Consider the following 19,359-nt stretch of genomic DNA (forward strand, 5'->3'; position numbering starts at 1 on the left):
GTAAGGTCTCGCGATTTCTACTTGTGTAGAGAGTTATTCGACGATTACTTATCTCCTAACTTCTACTAGCAATAGAACGATCAATAGATCAATCTAGCGTGCACTCCAAAATCTAAGAATCACACATAAACCCTAGATATGGTAAAAACAAACGATTATTGTTAGTGCATTGCTTGGTTGAACCTACTAGCGTTGGTATGTCAAGTTAGTTGTCAATTTTATTTTCAAAAATACATTCTTGATTTAGTATACTAAAGATAGTTTCGTACTAGATTAAGTCTAAGAAGTAGAATCGAAGCTATCATTGACGGATGAAGTTTGAAGATTACAAGAAGACATCAACAAGGACTTCATCAACAAATGTATGTGGTAATTGATTTCATTTGGATTCTTGTTCAATTCTACCTTTCTAATCTATCGAAACAAATGCTCACTCTATGGAACAATTCCTATGACGGTAAATGTACAATTGTTTATGGGTAAAAAATGATTTTGCTATTTTTGGTAATTTGAGGTGTGTTGATGAGAAACGAGTTCAAACCCTAAACAAATGCACTGCACGAGAATGCTTTTAGGTTCGAGAAATCATTCTGTAATACTCTTGCCTAAACCAAGAAATGGTCGTTCCGGATTCAATTCAGTCACAAGGTGAAGGATAAGGGTTGATCTTAGGGAGGGAAGCGGAGAAGGTGTTTGAAATCAGAGTATTGAAGGTGTGGTTGTTTATAACTTGCGTATCAGAAAATGCTTTATGGATACTTGTGTTGATAACACCTGTGTTCTCGTGTTGTTGTTGAAATAAGCTGAAAGCCTATTTATACAAGTCATTAAACACAAAACTCCGATCTCCTAGGAAGTGGAGGAGATTGAGTAATGGAGTAGTGGGGTTGTGTAGGTGGTGGTGATCGTCATGTTTCCACTAGGAGGGAAAACCGGTCTCTCTTTCACCCACTACTCTCATTACTGTTGACCGTCCGTTTTTCCTAACACTTTTTCGTAATGGGAGCGTTGCACGCCGCACGCTGTAAACCGCCAGACCAATACCCCAGTTTGTGACACGTTTGATGTCTCGAGTAAGTGGGTCAAGTCGTGGGAATTAGCATGGTGATATTAGGTGAAGCAAATAAGTTGTTTGTAATGCCGACATGAAATATTGTAGGCGTTCGATTTATGTGAAGCATCGCTTTTGAGCAGCTCAAACTAATCGATGCATATAAAGTGCCCTGTTTTAGAGCTTGATTGAATAAGTCGCGAAAAAGCGTCTTAAATGAGGCAGCATGATCGGTCACCTTTGGGTGATCGTTTGGTGGCTCTAAAGACACGCCATCAGTTGGTCGATCACTGCTCATGGAGGAGGGGTGACTGGTGATCATGGCGTCACCTTCCTATCCATACAGAACTTGATCTAAACCGTCCGACCAAGCTGGCAAAGTTGGTTAGAAAAGATTATTTTGTGGCAGTTGAATGTTGCCGCTAATTATATTTTGAAGGCCGCACGGCCAATCCCTCTTTGGAGAACGTTCTAGGACATCGAGCCCTAGTTTGAACAGACCGGTCGGTCACATGTAGAGGTGGGTCGACGGTGATCACACTGACATCTTCGGGGTCGCTTGAGATTGAATCTAAGCCGTTCGACTAGGCCGGAAAAGATGGATGGTCACGATCAATTTGCGACAGTAGGGCGTTGCCGCAAACACGATCTTTAGGGTTTTCAAAGCAGCGCGTTTAAGCTACTTTGGGTAAACGATTTGACATGCTCTGGTTTGGTCGTGGAGAAGTCGATCGACCAAGGGAAGAGTTGGGCCAGCGGTGAGCACGTTGGCACTTCTTTGATCATTTCAGGGAAGATCTCGGTCGTCCAACAAGACTGGCAAAGTTGGACAATTGGGATTGATTTGCGGCACTTGTATAATGCCGCTTATTCAAGAGAACGCGCGATCACCCTACTTTGGGAAAGCGGTTTGGCGCGCTACTTGATTGTCGTGTGCAGTTCGACAGGCCAGAGGTGGAGGCGAGCCGCTGGTGATTACGTGGATACCTGTTTGATCGTTTTAGGGAAGATCAAGCCGTCCAACTAAGCTGGCGAAGTTGGACGGGTATGATAACTTTTGAGACCATTTTTTACGGCCTTAGCTCGTTCGAGCTTGGTTTTTACGCAGCGAAAACGCCCATGCTTGGGTCGGCGTTTGAAGTGCTCGTGAATGAGCAACATGGGGTCGATCAACTAGAGGACTGGTGGGCCCACTAGTGGTCACAACGATGAATGCCTAATTTTGTTATGAGTAAACTATGCTTGTTAAATCGTGCGACCAAGTTGTGTGGTCATGATCGTTTCTGAGACTGACATGGACGATCTAGATTTCCCTTAAGGAAATTAAACATGTTCGATCGAGCTATCCTTTAATTAAAAGTGCGTCGATACGAGATTCTCTTTGTTAGATAATGATGTAGCATATATGGGTATTTCATGCAGATCTCAATATTGGCACTTCGGGAGATGCATGCTACTCTACTGAGAGTGAACACTTGATCGTCATGTCATGTCAATGATGAGAGTTCGGAAAATACTAGGCGAATCATGCATTAATTGATAATGCTAACAAAACATAGGATTTCACAGAATATCTGGGATTGTCGTTGCACGCACCATTCTGAGTGAATTTCATGTATATATTCATATTGAATTGCTTCAAACAAAGCGAAGAGGTTTTTTGCACTCATCACTTCTTCAGCGGCTTTACCCTTTGCAGGGCGATGGCGCATTAAATACTGGTTTTACAATTTTAGTCTCGAACTAAAAACCACCATCAACATTAAGTCCCCTGCTTAGCACGTAACGGTGACATTATTGCGGGGTAAGCAATAGATGGTGACAGATGGAAATAAAATTCACGAGAAGAGTGAACAGACGTTACCAATAGAGAGGGGCCGGCTTGGCCTTTGAGAAGAATGTATTTAATGAAACGTCGAGGCAAGTAGCTATCACCCTTCTGGTACATTGAGGCCAAGAACACTAAAATGATGTATTTAAGTAGTGGAGCCTCGACTGATGAGTGTTAAGGAAGTTGATCCTTGAATACTAAGATGAGTGTTGAGGTGGTGGAGCCGTCAGCACTATGATGTGTTGAGGCAGTGACGCCTGACAACATGAGTGAGTGATGAGGAGATTGCGCATCTCAACACTAAGATGAAGATATGTTGAGGTAGTGATGCCTGACAACACGATAGTGAGTGTTGAGGAATTTGCACGTCTCAACACTAAGAGGAAGGATGTGTTGAGGCAGTGATGCCTGACAACACGGTAGTGAGTGTTGAGGAATTTGCACATCTCAAAACTAAAAGAAAGGATGTGTTGAGGCAGCATGCCTGGCAACACAGTTGTGATGTTGAGGAATTTGCACGTCTCAACACTAAGGGGAAAACGTGTTGATGCAGTATGCCCGACAATACAATAGTGGTGTTGAAGAATTTGTACGTCTCAACACCAAGAGGAGGGTGTGTTGAGGCAGCATGCCTGGAAACACAGTAGTGATTGTTGAGGAATTTGCACGTCTCAACACTAAGAGAAAGGATGTGTTGAGGCAGCATGCCTGGCAACACAGTTGTGGTGTTGAGGAATTTGCACGTCTCAACACTAAGGGGAAAAAGTGTTGAGGCAGTATGCCCGACAACACAATAGTGGTGTTTAGGAATTTGTACGTCTCAACACCAAGAGGAGGGTGTGTTGAGGAAACATGCCTGGCAACACAGTAGTGAGTGTTGAGGAATTTGCACGTCTCAACACAAAGAGAAAGGATGTGTTGAGGCAGCATGTCTGGCAACACAATTGTGGTGTTGAGGAATTTGCACGTCTCAACACTAAGGGGAAACGTGTTGAGGCAGTATGCCCGACAACACAATAGTGGTATTGAGGAATTTGTACGTCTCAACACCAAGAGGAGGGTGTGTTGAGGCACCAGGCCTGGCAACACAGTAGTGAGTGTTGAGGAATTTGCACGTCTCAACACTAAGAGAAAGGATGTGTTGAGGCAGCATGCCTGGCAACACAGTTGTGGTGTTGAGGAATTTGCACATCTCAACACTAAGGGGAAAACGTGTTGAGGCAGTATGCCCGACAACACAATAGTGGTGTTGAGGAATTTGTACGTCTCAACACCAAGAGGAGGGTGTGTTGAGGCAGCATGCCTGGCAACATATTAGTGAGTGTTGAGGAATTTGCACGTCTCAACACTAAGGGTAAAACGTGTTGAGGCAGTATGCCCGACAACACAATAGTGGTGTTGAGGAATTTGTACGTCTCAACACCAAGAGGAGGGTGTGTTGAGGCAGCATGCCTGGCAACACAGTAGTGAGTGTTGAGGAATTTGCACGTCTCAACACTAAGAGAAAGGATGTGTTGAAGCAGTATGCCTGGCAACACAATTGTGGAGGTGAAAAATTTGCACGTCTCAACACTAAGGGCAAAATGTGTTGATGAATTATGCCCGACAACACAATAGTGGTGTTGAGGAATTTGTACGTCTCAACACCAAGAGGAGAAATGTGTTGAGGCAGTTTGTCTGGCAACACAATGGTGAGTGTTAAGGATTTTCACGTCTCAACACTATGATATTTAAAATTTATTTGATATTCCTAATAGATATAAAACATTTAGTTTAAGGATAGTTACTTAGCTCTGTCTCTTTTAGGCATGTCCTTCGCGCATGATTGGGCTTTGGGTGTATCAGGCTCTCCCGTGGGTAAGCAGCGTGACAAAAGTCCTCATGTGTAATTATACTGAGCTTATTTTCTCGTGAAAGATGTGCTTCCATTGTATTCGCTGGTAAAGCGGTGACTCTGTTTAAACTTCTAAACCTGAAGGAGGCTTCAGTTCCCAAGTGTAGCTTGCTTTGGTTGTACCACCTTGAATCCACGCCTCTGTGATTTGATACAAGCTTATTGTACTCTCCTGGATGGGATGCTTGGAACATCACATGGACGAAATATTCTTTTTAGTGGTTGTTGCTATGATGAAGCTCTGGTTGGTATCAACGAACGAGCAGAAACGGTTCTTGGCAGAAGCTGTAATCAGAAGAGACTTGGCTGGCTGCGATCACAATCCTTGATATGGAGGAGTGGCGACTACGGGAACGAACCTTGGCAGAAAGGAGTGGCGGCTTCTGGAGAGAACGTTGAAGCATCTTCTGGAGCGAAACGTTTAAGAGAATCGGCTTCTGGAGGCGAAACGTTGAATCGGCTTCTGGAGCGGAGAGTTGAAGCGGAGCGGCTTCTGGAGAGAACGTTGAAGGGATCCTGGAGCAAAGGTCGAAGCGCCAACGCAACACGGTTGAGGGCTGAAGATATATCTCGGCGCTGCACCTTGGAGAAATAGAGGATCTCACACGTGCTCCACCATAGATTACATGGTTTTGTCAACAGAGTCCCCAGAAAGCATTAATGTACAACTCTACTAATCGATGTTCAGTCACATTTGGTTTATGACAAACTAACACCCGAATTCTAAATCCCTTGACTAATCATTCGTATGTTCACCGTTTCGCTCCTTTTGAGTTGTGGCCATGTCCGTCGGAGACTTAGCAAGAACTCCTTGTCCTTCCATCAAATCGACGATGGTAATAGGGGGTTGGATTCCTTTGGCCCCTCCGGTCCCTCGTCCTGATACGGAAGTGGAAGTAGCTCTAGCAACGACCGGGGCATTATGCTCGAGGAAATATTGGTGGCGACAACGGCTCTGGCTTTGGTGATCGGAGGTATCACATCTAAGAGTGTGTCTCGCTGTTGTCTGGGTTGACATAATAGGCGAACCCTTTATGATGATTTGAAGATGGGTCAAGCCTCCTTTGTTGTTGTAAATGTACGAATTCTCGGAATTACGCCATGTTCTCGATCAACACGTTTTGTTGATGAAGAGGTAGCGGATATTCCTGACCTTAAATTGGTAGCAGTGGTGGAATAGAGATAAATATTTTCTTTTGTGATCTCTGCAGGTGTCTCCTTAGGACTCCAATGGTGCTGAGATTTGTTGTCGACTATCTCCATACTGGAATAACAGCTACGCGAATCTTCACTTTGTCTTTCTGGGTGTGGACCCTTTGAGGCATTTCTGGCTTGCTCCATACAACACTTGTGGTGTTTGTAGAAAAGGCGGTTGCCTCATCCGTATCTCCACCGTTGCGTTCTTCTAAGCAGTAGTCATGTCTTCTTGTGTCTCCACGCGGCTCTGGTCCTTTCATCTGGGAGATTTACTGGTGCTCAGCTATCCAAGGCATTTCCAGTAGCATTGCTTGAAAAAGCATTTTTATGAGGCTTCTTAGCAAATGGAACACCAGAATTGAAATTGGTTGTTGAACCTAAATTGAATTTAACGATTGAATTGGATCTAAGATCCATCCTTTTGAAATTGAGAAAACTGGAATGAATATTGAAATATTGATTTTGCAACCGAGAGATCAATCTCCCACTGTGGTCGCCAATTGTTTATGGGTAAAAACTAATTCTGCTGTTTTTGGTAATCTGGGGTGTGTTGATGAGAAACGAGTTCAAACCCTAAACAAATACACTGCACGGGAATGCTTTTAGGTTCGAGAAATCAATTTGTAAGACTCTGGCCTAAACCAAGAAATGGCCGCTCCAGATTCAATTCGGTCACAAGGTGAAGGAGAAGGGTTGATCTTAAGGATGGAAGCGGAGAAGGTGTTTGAAATCAGAGTGTTGAAGGTGTGGCTGTTTATGACTTGCGTATCAGAAAATGCTTTCTGGATACTTGTGTTGATAACACCTGTGTTCTCGTGTTGTTGTTGAAATAGGCTGAAAGCCTATTTATACAAGTCATTGAACGCAAAACTCTGATCTCGCAGGAAGTGGAGGAGATTGAGTAATGGAGTAGTGTGTTTGTGCAGGTGGTGGTGATCGTCATGTTTCCACTATGAGGGAAAATCGGTCACTCTTTTACCCACTACTCTCACTACTGCAGACCGTCCGTTTTTCCTAACACTTTTTCGTAATGGGCGCGTTGCACGCCGCACACTGTAAACAGCCAGACCAATACCCCGGTGAGCATCCCCCAGTTTGTGACACGTTTGATATCTCGAGTAAGTGGTGGTAGGTTCGGAAACCTACAATAAAATACTGCAAGTGCACAGTGTCTAACTAGTAGAACAATGGCAAGTACAGATCGTTCCCACGAGGAGTGTGAAAATACTACTTCTAACTAAAACCAAGACCAAATAATCAAATATATAATGTTTAATGAGTTTCCAAAAATTCGAAACAAAATGAAACAATAAATAATTTTAACGAAAAACAGAATGATAGAAGGTTGTTAGGATTTTCGGTTTCCACCAATTAATTATGCAAACTCTACTAATCTTTAAAAATCTATTCCATGCATTTTCAAATATTGTTTCTCCGCTCTAGTTTTCTTCGCTTCATGAGTAGTGATTCTAAAGCATTACCTATCTATCCTTGCATACCACATCTAGGGATTTAACCGAAGCACGAAATATCAATTCAAAAACATAAATAATCAAGAAAATCACATGAACAATTAAATACCAAGCAATAAGAAGAAAAACTATTAATCAATCAAATCATTATTAGCATATAATTGTAGAATTTACGCAATCAAATTGGTTTCCACTTAAACCCTAACAATCAATTTATCTAGACATGCCTTTCTTAAAAAAAAACCACAAATAAATCAAATAAAATTTCTAGCTAATCAGAAACGGAATCAAAAACAAAACTTCAAACCCTAGCCTTCACGGCTCTGCAGCCGCAGCCCCCTTTTCGTCTCCCAAAACCGCCTCCATGTCCCATTCACTTGTTAACTTCTGGTACGGTGAGTAGTATGAGCGCTGCTGATATACAAAGATTACCAGGCCAACCTCAAATTATCATTGTGGTCGCCGATATATGGAAACATCAGGCCAACCCCATTTCATCATTGTGGTTGTTGATACATGGAAATACCAGTCCAACCTATTTCATTATCGTGGTTGCTGATACATGGAAATACCAGGCCAACCACTTTGGTTGCTGATATATGGAAATACCAGGCCAACCCGGCTGCTGATATATGGAAATACCAGGCCATCATAATAAGTACTGCTGATATATAGAAATACCAGGCCAGCATAATAAGTGCTGCTGATATATAGAAATACCAGGCCAGCATAATCGATCATTGTGGTTGCTAATATATATGGAAGTACCATGCCAACCACATTTTGCCATTTTTGTTGCAAACACCATTAAGTCTCACATTTTGCTGTTTTTTCGCTGGATGATCGAATTCACTAGTACTTTCTACAAAAGCAGTAAAATAGTATTAGAAATTAAAATATTGTATCCTAGCTAATATAAATAAGGGTATAAAATGTAGCATTTACATGCTTATCAACACCCCCACACTTATATTTTGCTAGTCCTCGAGCAAAACAGAGATATCATGCAATAGACTTTTTTTTTTCTAAGAAAAATCCTAACAAAAGCGTCACTCCCCCACACTTAAACATTACATTGTCCTCAATGTAATTGAGTCATCCAAGGTAGAAATTAAGGTGGGAAATTCTAAAATACGATATGCAAAAATTACACAAATAAAAATAAAAGATAGAATGAAGGGAACAATTCTGATGGTTGACTCCCATGAAGCGAAAGATATTTGTTTCCATGCTCTCAGTAGCACGTAATCTCAAACAAGATGAGGTTGGTACCCCAAAGTAAGGTGCCAATCATATATATAAAGCCTGAAGAGTTGGGGATCAACCCAACTAATCTAATTAGTCGAAAACATGAACCTACAGTAAGAAAGATTAGTACCCAGAGAGATAAAACTGAATTCAATCTTATTTAAAACATAATTCGAACCTTGAATATGAAGTAAATCACGTTCGCAAATGATTACTAAAGATTGTCTAAAGAATTGAACAGTTGTTGGACTCCCTAAATCTGGTTCTAAGTCAGCGGAAATAACTTCCACGACTGATATTGGTTCAAATGCACAGGTATCGACATGTTCAACATTCACATAAGCTTTTAGAAAATCACTAGGAGGATCCGAAGAACAAGGGTTCAACGAAACAATGATATCATGATTAATTGACCCATTATCATCTACAATGGTTTCATTATTAAGGGTCAAGGTCGGAGCTTTCTCAACTAATAGAACTAATCGAGACTGGGTAAAGACTAGAGGTTCTAGTTTGGGCTTCCATTTGCTAGTGTCTAGCAGCGGTGTGGAGTCTAACAAAGCATTGACTTCACAAATAACACTATCATCATCAAAACCATACCCAAAATGAGCTAGACAAACCTCTAATGGATATTCCAAGTCTCTTTTGCAAAAGCTTTGTGAGTGCATGCTTTCTTTTCGCCCGCTCCTCTTCAGACTAAGGTACCTGGAAAATATTCAAAGAAACTGCGTAAAAAGAACTAAAAGAAATCTAAAAGAAAAAAAGAAGAATAAATTATATACAAAAATAAAAATAAGCTATATACAAAAATTGATATCAATCAGAGTGTATTATGCAGCCACTCCCCGGCAGCGGCGTCAAAAACTTGGTAGGTTCGAAAACCTACAATAAAATACTGCAAGTGCACAATGTCTAACTAGTAGAACAATGGCAAGTACAGGTCGTTCCCACGAGGAATGTGAAAATACTACTTCTAACTAATACCAAGACCAAATAATCAAATAGATAATGTTTAATGAGTTTTCAGAAATTCGAAACAAAATGAAACAATAAATAATTTTAACGAAAAACAGAATGATAGAAGGTTGTTAGGATTTTCTGTTTCCACCAATTAATTATGCAAACTCTACTAATCTTTAAAAATCTATTCCATGCATTTTCAAATATTGTTTCTCCGCTCTAGTTTTCTTCGCTTCATGAGTAGTGATTCTAAAGCATTACCTATCTATCCTTGCATACCACGTCTAGGGATTTAACCGATGCAAGAAATATCAATTCAAAAGCATAAATAATCAAGAAAATTACATGAAAAATTAAATACCAAGCAATAAGAAGAAAAACTATTAATCAATCAAATCATTATTAACATATAATTGTAGAGTTTACGCAATCAAATTGGTTTCCAATTAAACCCTAACAATCAATTTAGCTAGACATGGCTTTCTTAAAAAAAAACCACAAATAAATCAAATAAAATTTCTAACTAATCAGAAATGGAACCAAAAACAAAACTTCAAACCCGAGCCTTCACGGCTCTGCAGCCGCATCCTCCTTTTCGTCTCCTAAAACCGCCTCCACGTCCCATTCACTTGTTAACTTCTGGTGCGGTGAGTAGTATGAGCGCTGATGATATATAAAGATTACCAGGCCAGCCTCAAATTATCATTGTGGTCGCCGATATATGGAAACATCAGGCCAACCCCATTTCATCATCGTGGTTGTTGATACATGGAAATACCAGGCCAACCTATTTCATTATCGTGGTTGCTGATACATGGAAATACCAGGCCAACCACTTTGGTTGCTGATATATGAAAATACCAGGCCAACCCGGCTGCTGATATATGGAAATACCAGGTCATCATAATAAGTATTGCTGATATATAGAAATACCAGGCCAACATAATAAGTGTTGTTGATATATAGAGATACCAGGCCAGCATAATAAGTGTTGCCGATATATAGAAATACCAGGCCAGCATAATCAATCATTGTGGTTGTTGATTTATGGAAATACCAGGCCAACCACATTTTGCCATTTTCGTTGCAAACACCATTAAGCCTCACATTTTGCTGTTTTTTCGCTGGATGATCGAATTCACTTGTACTTTCTACAAAAGCAGTAAAATAGTATTAGCAATTAAAATATTGTATAATATCTAATATAAATAAGGGTATAAAATGTAGCATTTACATGCTTATCAGTCAAGTCGTGGGAAATAACATGGTGCTATTAAGTAAAACAACTAAGTTGTTTGTAATGCCAACATAAAATATCGTAGGTGTTCGATGTATGTGAAGCATCGCTTTTGAAGAGCTCAAACTAATTGATTCATATAAAGCATCACTGTTTTAGAGCTTGATTGAATAAGTCGCGAAAAAGCTTCTTAAAGGAGGCAGCATGATCGGTCACCTTTGGGTGATCGTTTGGTGGCTCTAAAGACACGCCATCACTTGGTCGATCATTGTTCATGGAGTAGGGGTTACTGGTGATCATGGTGTCACCTTCCTATCCATCCAAAACTTGATCTAAACCGTCCGACCAAGCTGACAAAGTTGGTCAGACAAGATGATTTTGCGGCAGTTGAATGTTGTCGCTAATTATATTTTTAGGGTTTAAGTCCTCTTTGGGCGAACGTTGTGGGACATCGATCCCTAGTTTGAACAGACCGGTCGGTCACGTGTGGAGGCGGGTCGACGGTGATCACACTGACATCTTCGTGGTCGCCTGAGATTGAATCTAAGCCGCTCGACTAGGACGACAAAGATGGATGGTCACGATCGATTTGCGACAGTCGGCGTTGCCGCAAACGCAATACTTAGGGTTTTCAAAGCAGCGCGTTTAAGCTACTTTGGGTAAACTATTTGACATGCTCTGGTTTGGTCGTGGAGAAGTTGATCGACCAAGGGAAGAGTTGGGCCAGCGGTGAGCACGTTGGCACTTCTTTGATCATTTCAGGGAAGATCTCGGTCGTCCAACAAGACTGGAAAAGTTGGACAGTTGTGATCGATTTGCGGCAGTTGTATAATGCCGCTTATCCAAGAGAACGCACGATCACCCTACTTTGGGAAAGTGGTTTGGCGCGCTCCTGGATTGTCGTGTGCAGTTCGACCGGCCAGAGATGGAGGCGAGCCGCTGGTGATTCCGTAGATACCTGTTTGATCGTTCGAGGGAAGATCTAAGTCGTCCAACTAAGTTGGCGAAGTTGGACGGGTATGATAACTTTTGAGACCGTTTTTACGGCCTTAGCTCGTTCGAGCTTGGTTTTTACGCAACGCAAACGCCCATGCTTGGGTCGGCGTTTAAAGTGCTCGTGAATGAGCAACATGGGGTCGATCAACTAGAGGACCGGTGGGCCCACCAGTGGTCACTGCGGTGAATGCCTACTTTTGTTAGGAGTAAACTGTGCTTGTTAAATCGTACGGCCAAGTTGTGTGGCCGTGATCGTTTCTGAGAATGACATGGACAGTCTAGATTTCCCTTAAGGAAATTAAACATGTTCGATCGAGCTATCCTTTAATTAGAAGTGCGTCGATATGAGATTCTCTTTGTTAGAGAATGATGTAGCCTGTGTGGGTATTTCATGCATATCTCAATATTGGTACTTCGGGGGATGCATGCTACTCTGCTGAGAGTGAACACTTAAACGTCATGTCATGTCAATGATGAGAGTTCGGAAAATACTAGGAGAATCATGCATTAATTGATAATGCTAACAAAACATAGAATTTCACAGAATATCTGCGATTGCCGTTGCACGCACCATTCTGAGTGAATTTCATGTATATATTCATATTGAATTGCTTCAAACAAAGCGAAGGGGTTTTCTGCACTCATCACTTCTTAAACAGCTTTACCCTTTGCAGGCGATGGCGCATTAAATACTGGTTTTACAATTTTAGCCTCGAACTAAAAACCACCATCAACAACATTCATGTATATATACTCGAGGTTATTTGAGCCACGACTTTTGTGCCAATAACCTTTATCCCTGGAAAGGTTCTCATCTTATAGTGAATGAGCTTATGAATTCTACGAGCCAAGAATCACTCAATTCCGAGTTATAACGATGAAGTTATGAGTGATTTATTAAAGTAACAATTATAAGTGTTGCTGTAATTGTTACAGTTTGTTAGTAGAAAACAATCCATGAACTGTTTGTAACGGTTCACGGACTTGAGCCCAATTACGTGACTAGAAGCCATTTTTGGTCATGTTTTTTGATGTTTCCTTATCTAGGCAAGATAGCTATTACTCCAAACATATTTTATTACCATATTAAAGTGTTTGTGATTCCTTCCTAAGTTAAAATGTGATTTATTCACATAAATACAATATTTATTAATTAATTATTTATTTAATTATTTTGGCAAGAGTTGTAACTTAGGAAAGACTCCCAAAATTAGGAGAGTCTTGAAAAAGGAAAATAGCTTTGCGTAGCTTTCAAGTTACCTTTCACTATAAATAAAGGGTTCGTGAGTGCTACACGTTTTCATCCACTTTGGAAAATTTGTGTAAGCTTCATAAGGTTGTTTTCCATGTCTTCTATTCTTCGTGAATAAGAGTGAGATAAAAGTCTTTGTATTGGGGATCACAAATCCGAGTTGGATTTAATATTCGTGATTGATTATACAACTTGTAATCTAGGTTTTTCACCTCTTGTCTATTCTAAGGTTTTCTCTTCTGATATTAAACCATTCAAGAGTTGTTGATCATAAACCCTAGGTTTTGATAGATTTCAGTTTCCGGTCGTATACCAACACTTGTTAGTCGAAATCGGAAGTAGAAAGAAAACTTCGATTATGGTATCTCGTAAAAATCCTTAAGAAGTTTTAAACAAGATATCTCTAGATTTATTCTTGTTGTTCTTGTTGTAGAATTATTAGGGTTTTCTTAACTTGGAAATTGATCTTTGGAATCGCCCAAGTTCACTTACGAAAATCAGGTTCACGGACTCCTTGTGTGTACGCATACTGATTGTAAGTTAAAACCCTAATCTACAAGTTTGTTTCGGTATCTCTACTTTTATCTGGTAGTTGTTCGAAACAAACACAAAATTTCCAAAACCTTGATTTACATCTAAAGGGAAATCAAATCGGTGTTTTGTGAAAACAAAAGGTCGAAAAATATCAACCGTGTTGTTGTATCTTTTGAAAAGAACTTTGTTCTGCCAGAAGATTTTAGGGAATAACTTCTAAATAGAATTTATGTTCTGCTAGAAATTATACGAGAAGAATTCCTAAAGAGAATCGATATTCTTCTATGAGTTCTATAAGTGCTTGAATACAGCTGAAGCAGGTATTACATCTAGTCCAAATAGGTAGTAGGAAATTGGTGTAACAACTTATAATCAGTGTGTGTTTATTCAGGGTATTCAACCCAATATGCAGATTACCATGTCTAAAACACATAAACTAGTAACCCAGTATACTGAGTTTTATGATTCACAAAATAGTAATGCTGGCAAGATGGAGACAAAAGTCTGGATTCCTTCTAATAAGGAATTTTGCAAAATTTAACCTGGATGGTTATTACATTGTAGAAACTAAGAAAGGAAGTGTTGGTCTAATACTTCGTGATTTTGCATGAAAATGTTTAGGGGCTAAAGGAATTAACTTTGATGAGGAAGTGGACGATAACTATGTGGCTGAGCATTTTGAATATAAAACATTGGAATTAGAAGTGGACTGGCTGGAGGACCTAAGGATGGACAAAGCTATACTTGAAATGGATTGTGACAATGTGATAAAATATGTAACAGAGAAAGAATCACGATTTCATTGGTTTAATAATAGTAAGTCATGGTTTTTAAAGTTTTTTCATAGACTTGGTAATAATGTAGATCACTCACTCGCTCGTAAAGCAAGAGCAATGTAGCCAATCTCGGCTGTCTCGGCCGAGATCTCGGTGATTTTTTCGTTTTCGACCAAAATCAAAACGACTTGTATGTTCTCGGCGCGGCGAGATTCAGCCAAAAATCTAGGACTGTCTCGGCCAAATTCGGACTATCTCGGCCGAGAAACTCGGATGACATATATATATTATTTTATAACATTGCAAAAGAAGAACAAGAAGATCGAGAAGCCTGTTCATGGCATACACAAAAGTTGAAAAGTAGGCAACTAGGGATAACGTTTAAGATCCAAAAATAATTGAAGAATTTATGCAGCAATCCTTCCCATGTTTTTGTTTGATCAACATAATCCTTCCCATGTTGATATGCCTAATTGATCTGCTACAACCTCTATTTCTTTTCCTCATATTAATAATTTTGTAAATTCGTTGTTAGTGAGAATTAGAAAACTAACTTTGCAAGTAAAGTTGAAGGAAAAACAGAGACACAGTGGGGTTGTTGTGAAAAGCGGGTGCAGAATTGAGAATAAGGTTAGGTTTTTTATTTATCCATACCCTAGGACACATGTTGTGGCTTGGGTTTGTGTAATGACATAGTCAAAATACATAGAAGCAAGTTATGGGATGGCTTCCAATTTATCAAGTATACACACACATACATTTACATTCTTTTTGAAAAATATAATCGAATGGAAAGATATTCAGAAATTTCTCCAATTTTCTCCCCAGAAAAAAAAATTGACCCAGTGTCTCGGTCAGGATCCGAGATAAACTACATTGAGCAAGAGTTGAGGAAGAAAATTTTAATTTCGCAACAAATATACCAAATTTCATCACAAAATTGGTGAATGATGATTAATGTAACAATTCATTTTAATGAATAAATCTCTCTTAGTGTCAAAAAAAAAAAAAACTTAGTTACACATGGAAAAATGCCAATCCACTCGACAAGAAGAAAAAAAAGTGATTTTAGAAAACGGAAATGCTATTAGAGACTTCTCTTCCTGACACTGCAATAGTACTCTTTTTAGGGTTTCTTTGACTTTAAATAAAAACGAGACCAACTATCAAAAGGCTATGTTCTCAGTGATGATCGTAACAGTCATCATGGCTAGTATAATCTACGTAAGTTTTCCTTGATCAATTATTTTTTATGTTTTAAGAAGTTCTTGATTGAATATGATTTTTGTTTTTATATTTAATAGTTTCTTGATTTAATGTGGTTTTCATTGCAGACTTACCAAAGTTTTCAGAACTCTATAATTCCCACCACTAGTGAGTTGAACTAGAGACTTGTTAATCTTGAAAGAGGTCATCATAACGCTGAATACCCTTAAGATGTGGTCAAATGGTGAGTTAATGGAAAAAAATGGTGTTTTCCGAGCAGTGGTATATTAGGACTAATTATGGTTGGTTAAGGGAAGAAATTGATGTTTTGTTAGCAGTTGTATGAGAACTAATTATTGTGGGTTGATGGAAGAAAATAGTGTTTTCTGAGCAGAACGAGTTAAGTTCTTGGTATTCTACTGAAAAATATATTGGGGACAACATGTTAAGGAGAAATGGATAAACAATATTCATGATCTTAAAGATAATAGTGGTATGTGGAAAGGGCAGCAAAATTGGACATCTTTGATAACGAAACATTTTAAAGATATTGCTCAATCAAATGATAATGATATTGAACCCATTTTTAGTAGTATTTTAAATCCCAATATTAGTGTAGATGGCAATAGTAAGATTTAGGTTACTTTTGATGAAAAAAATCAAAAAAGCTTTTTTATGATAAATTCTTGAGGGGCTCCAAGATCAAATGTGTTTTTCCCAGGTTTCTATCAACATCACTGGGACATTCTCAGTAGTGACATAGTTAGCTGGATGCATAGTATTTTTAAAGATAATAGTTTTAATCAAAAAATTAACCACACTTTCATTTCTTTGATTCCTAAGAATAAAACAGTAAAGACCCATGGTGAATTCATACCTATTAGTTTAAGTGAAGTCATACCTATTAGTTTAAGTAATGCTTTGTACAAAATTGTTGTTATGATTTTAGAAAATATGAAGAAATCTCTTCTTTATACTATCATTTTGCAAAATTAGACGATTTTATATCGAAAAGACAAAAAACAGATAATATAATATGCTTCCAAAATAAATTTACCCATGAAATCTTGCATACTATGAAGACTAGTAAAAGAATAAAAATTGTTATATGACCCTCAAACTCGATTTATTAACAACTTTAGATATGTTAGAATGAAAATTTACAATTGTTGTGTTTAATATCTTGGATTTTTCAATGATTTCTTTGATTTCATTTATACTTGTATTTCATCTGTTTCATATGTTGTTTTAGTTAATGGTATTCATGGGGAAACTTTCTAACCTACTAAGGGAATTAGATATTCTTCGATTATGAAAAAACTTGATGGTATTCTTGGGGAAACTTTCTTTCCCAACTGTATGCTCAAAGAACTTGAACTTGACCTCAGATTATGAAGTAAGTTGGAATTTGATAAATGATTCAGGAATATTTCTAATATTCTTAGCACAACAGATTCTGAAAATTAAAAGCATATGGTTCTGAATAAAAAATAATTGAGCACTTGCAGAACGAGTTAAGTTCTTGGTATTCTACTGAAAAATATATTGGGGACAACATGTTAAGGATAAACGGATAAACAATATTCATGATCTTAGAGATAATAGTGGTATGTGGATAAAAGAGCAGCAAAACTGGACATCTTTGATAACCAAACATTTTAAAGATATTGATCAATCAAGCGATAATGATATTGAACCCATTTTTAGTAGTATTTTAATTCCCAACATTAGTGTAGACGACAATAGTAAAATTTGGGTTACTCTTGATGAAAGGAAAATAAAAGAAACTTTATTTATGATCACGGGAACATTCTCAGTAGTGACATAGTTAAAGATAATAGTTCTAATCAAAAAATTAACCACACTTTCATTTCTTTGATTCCTAAGAATAAAACAATAAAGACCTATAGTGAATTCATACCTATTAGTTTAAGTAATGCTTTGTACAAAATTTTTGTTATGATTTTAACAAATATGATGAAATATCTTCTTTATACTATCATTTCGCAAAATTGGTCGGTTTTATATCGAAAAGACAAAAAACAGATAACATATTTATATGCTTCCAAAAAATAAAATAAATATAATAATAGTTGCCCATGAAATCTTGCAAACCATGAAGACTAGTAAAATAAAAAAAATCGTTATACAGCCCTCAAAATCGACTTATTAAAAGCTTATGATATGTTAGAATGAAACTTTATAATTGTTGTGTTTAAGTATCTTGGATTTTTCAATGATTTCTTTGATCTCATTTATGCTTGTATTTCACTTCTTTGATCTCATTTATGCTTGTATTTCACCTGTTTCATATGTTGTTTTAGTTAATGGTATTCTTGGGGAAATCTCTTTCTTACTAAGGGAATTAGATTGGGTGACACTTTGTCACCAACTATTTTTGTTATCTGAATAAAATCTTTGTCTAAATTACTTATGTAGTATGAGATGTTAGGTAAAATTATTGGTATTAAAGTTACTAAAGATTTCCTCTCAATTTTCCTTTTTGATTATCATTGATGACTCTTTTTTTCTTACTTCTGCTAACATTGTTCAAGCTAGAAATTTGCTTAATATTTTTTTTATAAAATAGTTATTCTTCTGGACAAGCTATAAACTACCAAACATCTGGTATCTATATCTGAAATTGAAATTTTAGACTTGGACAGTGATATAGTATTAATACATGTACATATTAAGATTTAATTAGAAATGGAATTAGTTAGAAATTTATTTTCGTACAAAAAATATTCAAATTAGTATCGATCGACTTCACAGGGAAAAATATTGGTGATAGGCAAGCCAATAATTTCATATATTTTGTGCCATGGGAATAAAATGGAAAAAAATTAATTAGTATGTCCAGAAAAAAAGAAATTGAAAAGAGATAAAATATTGCACGAGGGTACAGGATGATGATGAGTTTTGATTGCACACTATAATTACAGTGATATTACAAATTTATTTTAAGCGAAGCTTGTATTTAATTAAAATATAGGTATTTAGTCATTGCCTTCACAAAAGCTCTTCATTTTTTCTTACTTTTCACAAAATTCAGAAAACTCTTTTGTGAACTTGAAAACCTCAGTTCTCTGGTAGACCCTCCTGACCACTAAGCTACTTGTTTGCTTTGGATAAGTATGTTGGTATATTACAATGTACTTAATTTGTTATTATGATTGAAGACATTTATATTTTATCAAGTGTTTCTCTTTTGATGTATTTGAGATTGTTGTATTCAATTTTATCTTATCAATGAAACAAAGAGTTATCTCAAATATTTGTTTGCTTTGAACAAATATTATATATTTTTTTATATAACTCTATTTAAGCCGTAAAATTCAACATGTAAACAACATACGGAAGAAACATGCATGTTTTGTTTACTTGCCCTTTTTCTAGGGCGGTATGGATGATCATACCAGGAGGTTCAGATGTTTTAGCTGGAGTACACATCAACATTGCCACTGTTTTTGAATCTTGGATGCAAGCAGTGCGACAAAACAGCAGAAGTGAAAGCTGGTTAAAATTGGTAATGATAGTATCATGGTCAATATGGACTGAAAGATGCGAAGTTCATTTTCAAAAAAAGAAGGCAAATCCTGTAGAAGTCGCCAGAAAATCCATGAGTTTTGCTTCTTATTTGGAGGGTCTTTACACGAAGCAACATGATAGAGTTGTGGATACACTGCCTACACCAAATAC

This window comes from Papaver somniferum, chromosome 9 (genome assembly GCF_003573695.1).
Source record: "Papaver somniferum cultivar HN1 chromosome 9, ASM357369v1, whole genome shotgun sequence".
Taxonomy (NCBI): domain Eukaryota; kingdom Viridiplantae; phylum Streptophyta; class Magnoliopsida; order Ranunculales; family Papaveraceae; genus Papaver; species Papaver somniferum.